This window comes from Acanthochromis polyacanthus, chromosome 15 (genome assembly GCF_021347895.1).
Source record: "Acanthochromis polyacanthus isolate Apoly-LR-REF ecotype Palm Island chromosome 15, KAUST_Apoly_ChrSc, whole genome shotgun sequence".
NCBI lineage: Eukaryota > Metazoa > Chordata > Actinopteri > Pomacentridae > Acanthochromis > Acanthochromis polyacanthus.
In genome coordinates, this window is record NC_067127.1 from 10,468,996 (window position 1) to 10,487,534 (window position 18,539).

The 18,539-nt window shown below is 38.3% G+C and overlaps 2 pseudogenes; both read right to left on the minus strand.

The window, feature by feature from the left end:
- Window positions 1–622: 622 nt before the first annotated feature.
- Window positions 623–4,112, minus strand: LOC110948536 (peroxiredoxin-like 2A; annotated as a pseudogene).
- LOC127537483 (peroxiredoxin-like 2A) lies at window positions 4,050–9,844 on the minus strand (annotated as a pseudogene).
- Window positions 9,845–18,539: the final 8,695 nt, after the last annotated feature.

The window sequence follows — 18,539 nt, forward strand, 5'->3', positions numbered from 1 at the left end:
CAAGGCAGAGTCTGGGTGGAGTCAGGGTGGAGTCTGGGCAGAGAGTAGGAGGGGAGGCCATTTCGCCACAATCAGGTGAAATTCCCCTAAATATGAAATTGTTTACCAATCCAGATATGTGTGTTGATTTTGGCGAGCTTTTGAGCATTTTAAACCCGTCAAAAAGTACTTTGTTTGTCACGGCAGTGATGCATTGCCACAGCAACAGCGTTATATGAATCGTCAAAATCTTCACTGTGGCATCATCTAGGTGTGAACGCTGAGCTGCCAAATTTCTAGAATGATATGACAACGTATCATGCAACGGGACGTGCAAATGTAATGACAAGAACTCCCTGTTGCCAGTAGGTGGCGCTATGAGTATTTCTAAATTCATGAGTGTGGATGTGTTCAGACCCGGACTGGTGTCCACCATATGAAGTTTGGTCCAGATTGGACCACGTGCAGCTGAGATATAAATAATTCAATTTTCATGGCGAAACATCGAAATTCGCCGCACCACCACAGACACGCCCTTTGATGACGAGTCACATTTCCTCTGGGAATCATCATCAACGTGTTTAGGCTTATGTCACCAAATTAATAATAATAAAAGTAAAAACAACGGAGCCTAGTGGAGACATAGTGATGAGGTCTTTATTAACTGCAGCTAGTATGCACTTATCCTTGTTGCACTCAACACACACATGCAAGCAACACCTGCTTCAGTCACCACAAACAGTCTCAAATGTGACAACAATAGCCGAACCTGTGTGCCTTTGGTCATCAAACCTGCTCCTCTCAGTGCTGAGTTTAGAGTCAAGTTGTCATTATTACACACAGAGAACACACACTGTTGTCTGTCATATTAGAGGCTCATTGAGGTGCCCGAACAGGAGAAGCAAATGAAGCTTTTACACACCAGTGATATTTAAAATGTACCACTAACAGCTCATAAAAGTGTGCCTTTAGATTGAAGCATGTGGTTTTCTAAATGGCAATTTTCAAGTAATCTAAACTTATTGATGACCCTGAATGATAAAGCTAACTCCTACGTCCCTTACTTTCTCATACCCGTGTCAAAAATCTAACTCATCATTGTCTGCAGAGGTAACAGAATAATCAGTGACAAACGCTGTAATAACATTGGTTCTTTTCGGCATTTCACAGCTAGATTTTTCATCCCCAACAGCAAATTACTGTGCAAAAACAGGTATAAAGTGATATTAGACAATGCAAACAGAGTTAAATGTCAGTATAATAGCTAATCCTAACTGTACATTATTTCAGAATTCTAGTTTTGATCTAATACAGCGTAACTGACCTTTGTCTGATGCTACAAAATATTATTTCACTGGTGCAATTTTTTTAACAGCCTCTAGCACATCTGCTGTCTCCACCTTATTACCAAACTCCTTCCTCACGGTGTTCCAGGAGGATGCCCTGCAAAACACAGCACACAGGTAAATACAGACATGTATAAGAATGCAGTGATGACCAGTTTGTGAAGCTGAGATGTCTGTTGGGCTACCTGATCTCCTGGTCGATGACAAACACTCCCCCAGGATAAAACCCTCTCCGTTCATGTTGCCTGGTAACCGGACCTCCAGGCCGGATGAAGTTCTGCAAACTCCCAGACGAATGAAACCCAGACCGCCCATCTTCCTCTGCAGCGGGCCGTAGAAATGTTTCTACAACACAGTGTACATTTAGTGAGCAATCAGGAAAATGAAACATGTAGTTTTCAGTATCTTTTAACACAAATGTCAAAATTCAAAAGCTGAATATTGTTAAGAGTGACACAAGGAGAAAGATACAACAATTAGATTCTGCATGTGTTATGGCTGGCTGTTAGAAAGAAGCAAGCACTTCTATAGCCTCTATTTAATAAGGAGTGCATTGAGATTAAGCCTCTTTGTGATGTATACTTGCCCAATTTGGGTCTTTGACAATTTTCAGCTTTTCTGATATTCATAGATCAAACAAATAAATAACATGACTGTTTTATTGCTAGGTTTTAAGACAGATGCTTTACTGCTGTTACTGGTCTTTAAAAAATACAAAAAGCAAGACTGGGTACTTGTAACCACAGCTCTGGTAGATCTGACGTTACTGGGGAGAGCTGCTAACCTTTTCATCTACTAGATGTCCCAGCCAGTTGCGGCTGAAGTCCTGGATCTCTGTGCCGACGTTCTCTTTCACCACAGCGACCAGAGGGACCCCGAGCCTCTTCCAGCTGGGGCTTCGAGAGGACAGCTCAGCGGGCTTCCTATGCCATGACAGTTATACACATGAGGGAAAATGTAACTCAGAGTTGAACAGAATAGACTATATTCATATTCAGGGAGCTGGAGAATCACCTCTCTGCACAAAAATCATCCAGGTCTTCTAACGGCCATGACCACCGCCCCGTTCGTCTCCCACAGACTCTTTGCTTTGATGACCTTGTCATCTGCAGACAAAACAACACAATCTTTCGACTTCAACTCTCCAAGCTGACATGCCAGTGATAAAGTAATCACAAACATTTAATGTATTTTACTGCTATAATAATTCAATGAAGTGTAGAAGATAAAAGATACAGCCTTCAAGTAGAGAGAAAACTAAATGTTCATGGCCACATGGAGCATATGTAGAACATGCTTATTTAAAACAGTAAATGGTTTCTCAGTGCTTTACAGTGATCTAATCTGTAATACCGGCAGATTTTAAAAAGCTGCTTTTCCTCAAATGCAGCACAAAACCTCATTCACTGCATGTACAATACATGTAAACATGTAACGGTAAAGAAAATTACACATGGCTGATTCTAGTGCTGATGTACACTAATTTTCATCCTAATAGGCTCAAGAACGGCTGGTGTTAAGACAAAGCAGGCTTAGTGGTGGGAGACATTATGGAACTGCATCAGAAAGCCGACCGACCATCTGTGGTGGAGCGCAAGGTCGCATCTTCAAGGTATTCCAGCGATGCACTGGCAGCTTTAGGAATACACAGATCAGTGTTGGCCAGAAAGATCCCGGCTAGGGCAGCTCCGACAGCGCCACGACCCAGTGACCACATCCCCATTCCGAATAGCTCCCCTCCAGCCCAGACTCAGACACTGCAGCATAAAACACAGAACCAAGAACAATTAATCATCTTGTTTTAGCAAAACAGTTTTCATTCACTGCCTCTTGTAGCTCTCAGATGTAGAGACGCAGTTGAATATTAACATGTTCACAGCAAAGCAGTTTCTCTTTCTTATGAATCCACAGGAGGAACTGAAATCTCCATGAGGTCGAGACGCCAACAAGACCCAACAGTCAACTCAGCGTGTTGCTATATCTGTCTGTTAGTGTGGCACTCTTTGCCAGCATAGCATCTCAACTAAATCTCAACAATGAGATAAAATACCTGACATAAAAACATGCATAAGCTCCTTTTGCGTGCAGCCAGTGTGTGTTCTGATCAGCTACTTTGGGACATGAACGTACTATCCAAATATATAGATAAATATAGATCCTTGTTTGGGTCTATAAAATGTCATGACCACAGCCATCACAATTTCCACAACCCAGGTCTTTAAATCCTTTGTCAGACGTTACTTCCAAAGGCAAAGATATTATGTTTTTTGTCACAGGGAGCTAATTATATTTGCTGTGAATGAATAACAGACCATATGGAAACTCCACTCTGAAAGTATTCCTAAGTTTTCTAACTTGATTGGTAACTTTAATTAAAAAATGATACAGTGCTTTGAAGATAAAATGACTGTTAGTAAATACACATTTATTTTATCTGTTTTCACAACAGCTGCTAGTTCCAGCACAAAGTTGGTAGGAACCAAGGAAGCAGGTCACGACTAACTGCAACTATAACCAACGCAAGTTGGGTTGCAAAAAAAAAGGTGACTGTGTAAGCAGTCAAATATGTCCTTGCCTGAAGAAATCTTGTTCGGGTCAGGACTTGCTTTGGCTTTACTTTGGTGAAACAGAGCGTTCTGGTTTCCTAAAATCGGGGGCCTGGCTGGGATGGAAGGCTGTCTGCTCACGGTAGAGTTCCCCAGAGGGAGCGCAGAGCAACGCCGGGGAAGGCTCCACCTCAAAGCGGTGGAAACATCTGGACAGTGCCAGCATCAGGGATTTTGGAAAAAGCCTGATCCTCTGACTACACACTCCCTCAAGGTTTCACTGAAGACACAAAACACAGGTGTCTTCTAAGCAGGGTCGAACCACGCCGCCATGCTACAGAGCGTGAATATAAAATAAAAAAATAACACAGTGCATCTCATCTGCAAGCCCTACTTTCAAGGGTAACTGATTTGGCAGCTTTAAAAGAAAAACATTCCTTCATGGCATTTTAATTTCAGTGTTATACCTACTGTTAACCGGTTAGCCGACTTTCACTCTGTGGACTGCAGTGTGCCATAACAAAATGAAAAAGCAAAAGTAAAAATATTTGGTTCTTATCTTCACATCTTACAGCATTACAGTTCGCTTTTCTTTTACAAATAAACTTCTTATTTTCTTGCACCTTCAGCTCTCTCTTGCATGTGACGAGACACCAACGCATACATTTGACAGAGATCACAAACATCAGTTTACAAAATGCTACACAAAAATATAAACTATTAAAAGTAAGAATGTCATATACTGACTTGTCTCCACTGCCAAGGAGCAAATAAATGCTTTCTCTCTTCTCTAGCTCCAGCTGAGACACTTATATCTCAGGGGACAAAGAAGTGAAAAAACGATAACATAAGCAGCCAATAGAGACAGACGTACACGCCTGCAACACAAACAAGAGGCTGGGTTTTTGAAATGCATCTGCAGCGCAAGCAGTGAAAACAGCTGCCAACAATGAGACATTGCACAATGTTTGTAAACAATAAACAAAGCTACTAAAATTATTACAGAAATGAGATGTCTGGTTGGTTGAAGGACAATCAAGTAAAGTAAATTCAAGTAAAGTTTTCAGTACTTTGACTGTTGTTATATGTTGGTACCCTGCATACTTCCTTATTTAAACCACTGCAGGAGGAAACGTGGTTGTTTTTTAATACTTCATTGATTCTGTCATTCCTCCTACACCAACAAGTAGGTTTACTTTTAATACTATAAGTATGTTTTGATTAGAAATCTATGTGGTTTTACTTGAGTATTTTAATGTCATACTTCTTTTCAAATACATTTTAAGGGTAAATATGGCAAGAATTGCAGTAAACACTTTAAAGCAGACATTGCACCTCATTGCACTATTACACTTTTAAATACTTGTTTCTATTTACTTGTATATATAATTAATACTTGTTTTATACAGCTGTTTGTTGTTTGTTATAACTATGTTGTGTTTTGTTTTTTGTAAATGTCAACAAAGTTTCATTGCAGAAATACAATGACAATAAATATCCTTGAATCTTGAATAAACTACAGCAGGAACAACAGTTAATGGTTACTTTGAACCTTAAGATCTTTCACACAAAGCAGACAGGTTTACAAATTATGGGTTTATATCTCAGATTAAAAACACAACAGTATGTAAAGGAGTTCGATTTAAATTGTACTTATACCACATTAGCGAAAATAATTAACAAAATAATCTGCAAAATAAAGCTCTGAGAACCATTTTGAACTAGGTATAGTCCACGGTGTTTGTTTCCAAGCATAGTTAACAGATACTGCGAAACACAGGTTACCTAACTCTATTTGTCACTGTCAATAATGTGTTGTTTTTGTAGCAATAGCAGCTCAGTGTAGGTGTGTGAGATTATTTCATACGTACTTGTTTTGGGCTAAATATTTTGTGCTACTAATTTAACAGCTGATTAAAACACATTAACTGTTAAATAAAAGTATCCTGATATCGTAGTCAAAACGACATTTAGTCTGCTTGTGAAGCAAAAAGATGAGGTGGCACAAACTGACTGGTGGACCGCCCCATGACAATTATGCAGTTAATGACCTTGATACTGTAATTGTGTAACTTAACCACTGACAATAACCAAAGGCTCCACAAGCTACACTTAAAATTGTAACTGAAACGGGCTGTTTCATATGATTTAGCATTTTGAGAGCTAGGCAGATGACAGTTAACTACAATAAATATGCACTTTGCGTGTCCTACCAAAGTTGTTGCGGTTTGTCAACAGCTATGACGGCGACAGCGTCGTGGCAACCGTCGATAAATTAGCATTTATTAGCATAGCCTGTCAGATGATGTTCTTCGGTTGACTAGTTAGCCTAGAGCTAGCGAGGCTTGCTACTGCAGGTGCACGTATTTTGATACAGCCACTGGGACCTAAAGTTAATGGACTAGTTTCATAATAAACGACCACTCCCAGATTCAATGAAGCAACAAGCAACGCTCTCCGATCAGACGTTTTGTCAAATAGAATTCGGCGCAGGCGTACTAACCGATTGGGAGCGCAGGGAGACTAATCGAACAAGCTGGCAGGAACAATAGATTTGATCGTTGCCAAGACACAGTAGGGAGCAATCAAGACCACACAAAAACAAGTTGCACAGGCTGGAAATATGTCGATAAATGACAGCATATTGGTTTACTGTTAACAGTTAAATGCCATATGTTTCCCAGAGATTCGTAAAAGACAACTATGGTTATTTTTTGTTCTAGAAACATTTCAATTTTTGTCCAAGAGGCTTCTTCTGTTCAAAGTGACTGATAAAAAGTCCCAGGTTATGTATTCTCAAACCCCATTTACATGGCTAGTAGCCAGTTAACATGTAAAACTGATGTGCCTCAAGGTGTAAAATGATTGTGAAACCTCCCAGCTGAAGGATGACTCAAGTTATTACTGGTGGTAAAAAATGTATTGGGAAGAAATCCCAAGATTGTGTTATAAGTACCAGATAAGTGATACTTGGGACATGAACTCAGCAGTTCATCTGCATTGAAAGGTTACTGGACACTTCTTTAAGGACAAAAATGTACAAATTCTGCAGAGAAAGTTCAGAAAGCCACGGGGTACTTACAACACAGTACTGAGATTCCTCCCACACAATCTTAACACCATTAAAGTCTTTAGTCATCCCTCACCTGGCAGTTTTGCAAACACTCATACCTTGAGGCATGTGAATCTTGACCTGCAACTCTATTAGTTAGTTATAACTGAAGAAATCTCTTGCATGAGAGGGGAAAACTCCTCAAGAACCAAAAATAGAAATCTCCTTGTCTTATACTAAAGCTCTTACAATTACCATGACCTGGATGATTGAGAATCTTACAGACACAGATGCTGAATACCCTTTATCACTTGAACTTCTTATTCTCTGCCATGTAAGGCCCACATTTAGTGTTGGATTTGTGTGCTGTGTAGCATCAGAATTGTTCTCTCTACAGAACTTAGAAACAAATCATCATTAAAACACACAAAACACTTATCACGCAATAAGACCAGATATACGACAATAAACAGGTAAGTTGCCACATTTCACCACAGAGCTGTGACATTGCCAAAACATCAGCACATTCTAAATGCAGTCAAAATTAGATTAAATTCATGCTTCATGCAGATGCAGTGTAAGTAGAGTTTAACATGTTAGAGGCCACAGAGTGATGTAGGAAAATCCTGGCTGAGACCAAAGTCATGCATATAGGAACAGGCAGGCAGTCACTGTTACATAATGTCACACAAAAAGTCCATTCATTCAATCTATCTTGCCATGCCATTTCTTATGTTGCAGGCTGTTCTGAGTACGGCCAGCATATTCACTTTATGCCCAAATTCAGTAGAATACCCTGCAGGGACTAAACATGAGTTTTAGCTCATGAAAACATCCAGATATACTCATCATGAAGAATTTAATCTGTGAGTTGCATCCTACCTGATCTCCTGGCCCAATGACAAAGACTCCTCCCTGGATAAGACCTTCACCTCTTAGGGTTCCCCTGAAGCCCCTCCTGTAGGCCCTCCACAGGCTCCTCCACACACCAACACGCAGAAACGTGGAGAGGAGCATCCACCTCTCTTGCGGACCATAGAATTTTCTCTAAGAGAGAAATGTGCAAGCAGTTTATTGCCTTAAATTATGTAATTCTCAGTTTTTCATTGAATATTTTTAAAGATTTTGCCCGAGCAGACCTGCTGATCCACGTAGACCTTCCCAGAGAAATACTTCTTGAAGCAGTCCAGCTCCTTGCCAAGGTTTTCTTTCACCACAGCAAAGAGAGGCACTTCAAGGTCCTGCAGCTGGGACTTGAGAGAGGACAGCTCAGTCGCCTCCTAGACAGAGGAGGACAGAGAGAATCAAATAGCATACATGAAAGTTAAACAGTTCTCAGCTCACAGACAGGCATTTCACTTCATACCTCTCTGCACAACAATCATTCGGGTCGTCGGACAACCATGACCACAGCTCCAGTCTTCTCCCACAGAGTTTTGGCCTTGTGTCACTCGTGGACTTGAAAAGACGGCAGATTGTTACTGAATCCTAATGTTACTGAGTGTAGATATTATTCAGAAGCTATAACTCACATATTTCAGATGAACGAGTTATGTAATGCTGTCCTACAAAATCTCAAACTCCTACAGCTTAACCAGTCTAGCTTCACATTAGTGTTATCTGGAAATATAACTGGGTTTTGTGTCAAACTTAATTTTAAGACATTCAGAAAGAATAAAATTTAGCTTCACATTTTTTCAGTTGAGGGACTGCACAGTGTGTGGTGGTTAACACTTTCGCCTTGCAGCAAGAAGATCCCTGGTTCAAATCCTGGGCTGGGCCTGGGATCTTTCTGCATGGAGTTTGCATGTTCTCCCTGTGCATGTGTGGGTTTTCTCCAGACACTCCGGCTTCCTCCCACAGTCCAAAAATACGCTGAGGTTAATTGGTTACTCTAAATTGCCCGTAGGTGTGAATGTGAGTGTGCTTGTTTGTCTGTATATGTAGCCCTGCGACAGACTGGCAACCTGTCCAGGGTGTCCCCCTGATTTTTTCAGTTGCTAAATTCTTTCCTACTGTTCCTACTGGCCATTAAGAGAGCTCTTCCTGATATATTTCCAAAAGAAGTGATGGGAGACAAAACATGCAGGTCTTATTTTGTGTAAAAATGTATTCCAGAGTTGCACAAATCAAGTTCTTGCCATCTTTTTAGTTTAAACTCCTCTGTTGTACAATAGACAGGCAGATTCCTCATTAGACTGCAATAAATAGTAACACAAATACAGAATTTCATACTAAAAAAAAGACTCGAACTTTTGATTTAAAAATTGGCAAATGCAGCAAGTTTGTTTCTGCTTTGTGACTCACCACCTCCAGTTGTCTTCAGCTCTGTGTCCTCCAGCACTTCTAGTTTGGCCCATTCTGGTTTGGTCTGGAACCAGTCCATGACGGAGCTGATGAGGTCTGCAACAAACAGGCCCAGCACCTTCAGGACTGTGATCACAGTCACCATGGTCCAAAACTCACTTCACAGCTCACCTGCAGATAAAACGTGATTAAACTAACTTTCAACAGTGCTCTCGCCTCACAAACTGTTAACAAGATCGGAATGCTTTAATATTTTCACAAGATAACCTTTTTACAAGATAATCAATAGATTTGAACCCCTAAACACAAGAACTGTTAAGTAATTGCATGTTTTTTTCAGGTTCAGAAATCAAGAATTTCCTCTTCTCTGTTTCCTGTTGGCAGTCATTTCGAATTTGATTGGATTAACAGCATGCATAAAGTCTGTACATTAACAAAAGGCAACTGCAATGCGATAAAATTTTAACGGCTTACCATTTATTCAAGATTTATTAGAGAATAAAAGTTGATACTCACCGGTCTATGCTTTGCTGCCAGTGTGGAGGAATCTGATGTTTCCAAGCCGCCCTCTAAACTCAGATCAGTCCAGTCACAGTGAAAGCTTTGCTAATGTGAACAAAACATGGTAGGAATTCCTGAAAGACTGCTGGCTCAAGTTGAGGTGAAGCCCCGGTACCAGGTTCAGCGTGGTGCAGAGTGGACTGCTCATCAAACAGCCTCAGCAGTGTTAACAACATGTTTGGATATTTATTTAATCAGTTATGTAGTTGTAGTTTGTCTATAAATGTAATAAATCACATTTACAATTCAGCTTTTTAGATGGATGTCAACATAAGCAACCCTTCTGTCTCCACATTTTTTTGAAGGGAAGTTAATTTGCATTATCTGATTTTTTTATTGTTTACATTACTGGAATTTGCACCTATCAGCAGAGGTCAAAATAAGTGTTTCTTTGTCTGACAGCAGAACAACCCTCAGTAACTGGAGAGGCCCAAAGATCAAGTCTTGGCTCAGAGCAACACTGACCTCTGCAGGAGGTTTGTGACCTCAGAGAGCAAACACTCAAAAGTCTGCACAATGGAGGACTTAAGTTTAATTTACTTACTTATGAATCTCACAATTATTTTCTTAGTTAATGCAATAATTGTTATATGCTGATCATAATTAATCTTATAATTGCAATATTTTATTATCACATGCACCACTGCTCCATTACTTCAATCATTGCCACTATTATTTATTACTTCTTCTATTCTAAACTATTTTGACTTACTAGTTTTAGTTTTACTATGGTATTGCACTCATGCTTTATTGCTTTTCTAGTAAGCACTGCATTTATTGCCATGTCACTGTGACTTTTTTATGACCAATATCTGGCACAAATATTTCCTTTAGGATTTATTAAGTTCTGTCTTATCTTATCTTTATTTAAACAGTTTCTTTCATCCAACAATCAGGCCAGAAATCAAAGCCACTCGTACATGACAAAGATCAAATCCTGACGTGTCAAGCATGAATTGACCTTTGACTTTTTTTCTCATTTTTGTTGAAAATTATGAAATTGATTAGTTCATTAATAAAATAGCCATTAATAATTTTTCATCCAACCTTCTGATTACTGACAATGTTAAATTACTTCATATAATACAGTATTTGAGAAAATCTTCACTGTTGTCTACATGACAGTGTTTCCATTTTTTCTCATTCAATCTAGCTGCTGTACCGAGAGTTCCCAGTTTATTAGACTCTTGCATAATAATTCAGTTCAATACAGCAGCCCAATAAATCCTACTTTAGTGACAGTTGTAGTGTTCAGTTGTGTTAGCGAGAAGGTGAGCCAACTCTGCGGTCTTGAGGCCTCATGTAGTTGGTCAGTTTAGTGTTTTTATAGTGAGAGTTACAAGTAATAGTTTGTCCAAACCTATTTATACACATATAAATACAGTTTTCAAAATACAAAAAAACTTAGTGTTAGAAGACAAATGTGTAGCATTATATTACATAATATGCATTCATTACATAAAGTAGCAGCGGTTCAACAACATCCTGTGTCTGTTTTATGACCCATTTTATTTACAACCACCAGCTAGTGACAGCTTTATTAGAGGCGCTATTGATTGAACCACCCCAGAACGTTGCAATAAAGAGGGGATCAAGATGTCCAGGAGCTCAAAGTGCATGTCCTGAATGAGTTCAACTGTCTTTAATCAACTTTTCTGCAACGTATCATCAACACACAAGTCAAATGAAGGACATTGTTTTCCTCCTGCATAATATCTGTGAAGAAAGTTAATTGCTAAAGTGACATGGTGGTAATATTTCACTCATTGGTGGCAGCTTCACAGAGGAATGTGCTGAGGGTCCAAAATGGGCTGGAATAGAGATGGGATAGGATGACACCTCATGAGCCCAGCTGTTTGCTCTCCCTCTGGCTGATCTTGGACCCACACCCCAGCAGCCATTTGCTGGGGTGTGTCTGCCTGGATGCTTATTTGCAGAATGAATGCCTATTGGTTTTTGAGAGAAAGTGAAACCCGTGCTTGTGAGTGAGATAATCAAGCCATTTGGAGTAAAAATATGCTACTAGGAGTCAATACACTGTAATTATTTCACAATGCACAAAACCCTCATTTGTGAGATTAAGTGGAGGTCTGGGGATGTTTTGGTGCTGGTGTTCTCATCACACACAGACACACATGCAAAGGTATACACAAATGCAACACAGTCTCCCCTTCAGCCTGTACTGTTCCAGTGGGGGGTGTGTGGGACTCACAGCCAATCACAGCCGCGGCGCTGCACCCCACCTCCTGTGTAGTGTTTTGCGCTCACAGACATTGGTTGACATGTCAAATTCTTATTGTGCAAGTGAAGCCAATCAGAGAACAAAGTGTGCAGTAGTAAAAGGACTGCCAGTATGATAGCAATTACAGTGCAGCTTCATTTGAGAAGAGAGATCTGCTCGTGGATCTGTTTCAAGCAATGCACAGCTTCCTTTTCTTGTTCTGAGAGAACATCAAAAACTTTGACAGAAAAAAAATTGTAATATAATAAACATTTGCTAAACAACGCTGTAAAATTCCTGTGAAACAAGAAGCCAAAACATAAACACAGTAATAGATTACAAAGGCTGTAAAAGTGGATCACACAGCCCAATAATGATAAGAAGAAATATCAATGAACATACTGTATATAAATTATTCTAGTGACAGGCTGCATGCATTATCTACTGTTTATTGTAATGCAGCTGCTTATGTAACAAATTGTACACACCAATTGCTCCCCAATCTTTCCCCGTTGCAATAAAAGTTCATGTCTGGCAGGATCCGACTTATTCTGCCGTCTCTGAACGCCATCCAGATGAAACTGGTTGGTAACCAGATGAGCTCAGAGGACAGAGAGGCAAGTTATGGAGGTAAACTGTGTGTCCTTGAACCTGGGACAAACAGGTGTTAACAGCTCCTGAGGCTGCGGTGTTTGGTTATCTCATCCTGTTCTGTCAAGTTTGAGTCTGACTCACCCTCAGATCCCAAAGTGACCCCAAAACCCTGACTTTGGCTTGTAAATTGAAACACACCCGGGGTACAGTGTGACACACTTTTCACATAGCCAATCAGACGCTGTCACATGGCTAGATTGTTTTTGTCACACTGACTAGAGATTGGGTTAGATTATGTGAAGATAGATGAAGATTTAAACACATTGAAAACCTGCTAAGTTGCAACACAGAGTTCATCTGATGTTTATCATCCTGCTCCTCACCTTCCAAAGGCCTCAAAGGCTCTGTGGGTGAAGGGGGGATTTGAACTTAAGACTTTATCTAGAGGGGATCTCCAGTTTGTAGGTTTCATTCCGGCCCACCACTGTACACTAACGTAATAAACATTTGATGCTTCTTCTATAAGATATGTAAATTTATTGATTGCTGACTGATGTGTAGTGGACATACACCTCTGTCTTGTCAGGATACAGTAGATCTTAAACTTAGTGTAACCCAGAAGAAACCTGGTGATCCTTCATGTTGTTCTTTTAGTATAATTTATTTGGAGTGCAGATGTAGTTTCTTTGGAATCAGTTATACAGCATAAACAAAGCACAAATCACTCCTCAGATCTGGAGTTTCCATTTCTTAAATGCAATGGATGGTATTTAGAAGAAATGAGGGATATTACACACACTTCATTTGTGAGAGCAGAGATATTAAAAATCTACTTCAGCAAACAAGAACGCCTGCACAATAACTCTAAACGAAATGATCCTTCAAATTCACAACTTTTCGATCATTTTAACCTGTCATTGTTAAAATTCAAGTTGCAATGTAGTCTATTTAGATGCTAAAATGTGGTATTAGGAGAGAAAAGTAAATAACATTAGATAAAAGAAAACTATTTTAGTGTTGTAGGTTCCTTTTTAGGTTACCATTGTCTTTTTTTTTGCACAGAATGCTTGTTTCCAACTTTAAATTTATAAAGATCAATAATTGGCACACACTTGATTAAAATTGACTTTTATAGGTGCAGAATTTGAATGAATAAATGAATAGCTGATCGAGTTATGCGATGGTTGAAAGCTTATTTATTTAGAAAATTTGTGGTTTGCTACCACCACTAATTTACTTTTTATTCAGGTCTTCTAAATAAAAAAAGACTAAATAGAACAAAGTGAGTACAGTAGATTTGCTCTATGGAATACAGGATGAATAATTAATTAGTAATTTCTGTTGTACTGAGATTTAGTCATAATTAACTTGACTTAATTAGAAAATCATTTCAAGAAGTCACTGTAGTCCCCAGCACATACTTATTCTTTTCATGCTTCAGGCTCACATGCTGTCAGAACCCTGATAGCGGTTATCTTTCAACATGACCAGAACAATCTTGTTGTTGGGAAAAAAAATAATTTTCCTGGTCAGTTATTAACAAGTGCTTAGAGGCAAACTACGCAAACTCAGAGAAGCCTGTCTCTCATGCACGTTCACGTGTGCACATGTAACAAGTGCGAGCCTTGAGTGATTTCCTCCTAGCAGACTCTGGTCAGGCCAAATCAAACAGAGGTGTATCGTCCAGAGTTCGTTCTCTGTGCCTTCAGACTGGCTCGCTGCTCCCTTCAGCATCAGGCATGAATTTTCATGTTGTCTCTAGTTTGATCTAGTTCATGTCTGTTGCATTGAAACACCTCAAACCTCTGGCCTCTTCCCTGCAGACAGCTGTGTCTCTGTACCATACAACAAACCAAATCTACCCAGATTTTAAATGTGGAGAGTGTGACAACTGGAGGTGTGACAAAATAAAGTGTGGCACAATCTAGCACAAAATGTATATAAAAAACATTCATTTATTGTTTTTTTAGGTCATTATTTAAACTCTTGATCTATTTTTTAGAGTCAGTTGTTAAACTTCTGGCTATAAGAGATATCTAACTTTAGCGTCATTTAATGTTTTTATTACCATTTCAACTGTTAAGACATTACTTTCAGTTAACTATGAACCATAATTAATGACTTTTATCTGCCATTGTTAACAGTAATACATTACATTATGTTCATCAAGATAATTGTAATAGTTTATCCATTACTATTAGATAACTATTTTAACTGGCAAACCATTACTTTAAGCTAACTTGCATTATTTCAAATGTTTATCTATTATTTTTATCTAATTATTTAAAGTGTGTACTTTTAGTTTACTACATTCACTTGTATTCAATATTTCTGTTACTATTATAAATCAACCACTTATCTAGTACTTTTATCTATTGTTGTGTTACATTACATTTAGCTCAATGTTCATATTTTCAAACCATTACTTTATGCTAGCAAGTATTATCTTACTTTTGTATTCATTATTTGTTGCTAATTATTTCAACTGTTCACAAATAGTGAACAACCTTATTAACTTTATTAAAGATCAGCCACTTATAAATTACTTTTATCTCTCACTGTAAACAGCAATGCATTACTTTTTAGCCAGTTAATTTTAACTGCTTGTCCATAGCTTTTAGCTAATATATTTCAACTGTTGAACCATTACTGTTAGCCAAGTATTTCAACAGTTTACTTACTTTCAGCTGTTTACTTTTAGCTTTAGGTAACTTTAGCTTTTTTTTTTTAAAATTCCTTCTACCACTTTAAAAGTTTAGAAACTGCTTTTAGCTTGTTATCATTTTTAATTATTATTTTTTAAACAGTAGCATATTACAAATAGCTAGTTAATTTTAACTGTTTATCCATCACTTTTAGCTAACTCTTTCAACTGTCAAAGCATTACTTGAAGGTAAGTAGCATTAGCCTAAATGGTTCTTAAATGTTTAGCTGTTGTTAAATGTTTAGCTGTTTACTAACTTATAACTCACTAACTTATAGCATTATTTCATATTTGTCCTACCACTTCAAATGTTTGTACATCCCTTTTGGCTAACTATCAGCCATTTTTCTTTTCTCGTCCTAAACAGCAATGCATTGCTTGTAGCTGGTTACTTTTAACTGTTAGCTATTTACTTTAACCTAACTACTTAAACTGCTCTGCTTTACTGCAAACTAGATTTTTCATAATATGATGTTCTACCATTCTTCAAAGACTATTATTTTCCTTTTTGCTGGAGTGGTTATGCGGCCATCGTTTTCACTTTAGAAAAACTCATGCTTGTTGGCAATGTGCTTTGTCATGGTGGAATATTCCTCTTCTGCCAAGCTTTTGCAAACTGGAAGTCATTTTGCAAGCCATTGTTATGGTTTATCCATAAACATTTAAGGTGCCATTTATAAATGTCATCTCCTGAACGCCCTTTGCAGTCATGCAGCCCCATAGCACATCACTCCCACCTCCATGCTTCACTGTCAGGACTATGCATTTACTATGGTAGTCCTGACTAGGTTCATACCAAACACACCGGATGCGAACAAATGTATCGTTATCTCATCCCAGCATTCATCAGGCTTCTTTTCATGTTCTTTGGCAAAGTTTAATCAGGTGATTTTGAGCCAAACAACATGAAAGAGTTTTCTTGAAAGCTGCCTGTATTAGCTGGACATTATGCAATGTCCTTGTCACTATCTGAGCTGAGTCACAGGAAGGGATCACTATGCCAAGTTTTAGGCACCTTCCCATCTCTTTTTCAGAGCTAGATTGTTAAAGTACGATACACTGTCCTTGGCATTATTTTAGGAGGCTAATCATTGTAGCTCTGATTAGTGGTGCTATGATTTGTTCTCCTGATTACTGCTGCAACTGTGTTTGAACTGATTTTAATTGGTCACCGATCCTCCTGCATCCTTGCGACGTGGCACAATCACATTTTTGAATTTCTCTGGCAATTTTTGTTCATGTGGAGCCATGATGCAGACCACAGGTCCACAGGTCTGATGTTCAAGAAATGAAATACTGTATTGTTCAGCTTAGGAATAATGTAATTACTGAGAGGTGATAACATTTTGAATTATTTGAAATATCCATGACTGTGAACAGCAATGCAGTATACTGTATTTGTATGCTAATACATCTGTTCCGAATTTTTACTCAAAATTATCCACTCTGTAATTTCACAAACTCTCATTTAGTGCAAAAACATTGTATGAATGACCTGGTTCAGCCAGAAATTCATTTTATCAATTGTTTTTGCTCCACATTTCGTTATGCAAATCACACCAGCAGAGCTATGGTTTATTGTCTGAAAAAATAACAAATTTCTCTACCAAAAGCACTCAAAGGTCCTGCAGCCTCACTGTATTTTTACCAATACTCTGAAATACAAAAGGACACTAACACAAGGGATCTCATATTTCAAGCCATTTGTAGACTCTGCAGAACTGGAGGAAAAAGGGAGTTACGAAATCACTGCTTCCACTGACCGTATGGGCAGTGTAGCTTTTTGTTCTTCTGGTCAAATCTCCTTTAAATGAGCCTTAAAGCAGTCAGGAAGAGCGGTATTTTATTCACTACAGAGAGCTAGTTAAAATTCTCGTCTCATTTCACGAGGCCAACTCAACACCAACTGAAATTAGAGCCAGATGAGGCAAGGATGGAAAGAAGGGGTTTGTCCCTCTGCACTGTTTACACTACAATAAAGAGAGATTTGTTTATCTCTCACAGCATGCAGAGCTTGTATACTATATGGAAAGGTGTATATATGTGTGCATGCATGTACCCATGTTTGGGTGCATCTGCTTGCCAGCATCACTTTCGCAAACGGTCCAATACAGTCCTCACTTTTCTGCAAAAACACAGACACGCTGAGTCACCTGAAAGACCATGAGATATCACAGAGACACATCTTCATTATTTGATCTGCTCCCTGGAAATGGCTTGATATTTTCTGCAGTTGTGTACAAAGACAAGAGCCTCAGGCAGGAATTTGGAAAGAGATGGAAAAGAGCATTTAGACAACAGGTGACCGTCTGCTCTAAACTTAATTACTGTCAGTGAGTGAGAGAGTAACTAATTACATTGAACTGTACCAAAGTACAAATTTTAAAGATTTCTTTTATTTCTTTTATATGCTGCTGTAAAAATTGTCTTCCATTACATTTTAAAGAGATTTTAAAAAAAATAAAAGTTCCAATTTCTGCTTTCTTTCCTTTAAAACACAACGGCTATTCAGCTCAGGCATTCTACACAGAGATTACCATTTTATCCCACATAATTATTTACAGCTGCATTTCAAAATTAATGTTTCACTTATTACTTAGTGACTTAGTAAGGTGTTGCAGTAAAGTAGTCAATAACAGAAATCCAGTAATTTAACATAATACCATTTTGACTGGGGGACATTTTGAATAATGAAATCTTTTGATACTTGGGATATTTCGCTGATAAAGCCATGTCATTTCTTTTGCAGTATAAATCTCTCTTTAAAAAGGCATGTTTTATTTTGTTCACTAAGATACACAAGTGCAGAAGTAAACTACAAATATGTTTATATAGCAGTACTGCAATAATAAGTATTGCATGGATTTGAGATGTGTATATTTGTGTACACATGTTCTAATCAGATCTATGCTCGTATGTTTTTCTTTCTAGTATTACAAGTACAGTATGTCCAGTTTTACCCTTTGCACATTTTTAAGGGCGTGACATTTATTTTATTCACAGATTAATGTGAGTATCATTTATTGAACTAACAGAATAATCATCTGGTTTATTAAAGATTAGAATGAAACACAAGTGTTAAGAAGTACAAAATGTAACCTTTCATGCCCAGTACAAGTACATCAAAAAAATAATTCACTAAATGTACTCAGCTATTTTCCAGCACTTCAAACGATTAAATTATCATATAATAAGTTGCATTCGATTCATTTTCTCTAAGTAGGTATTG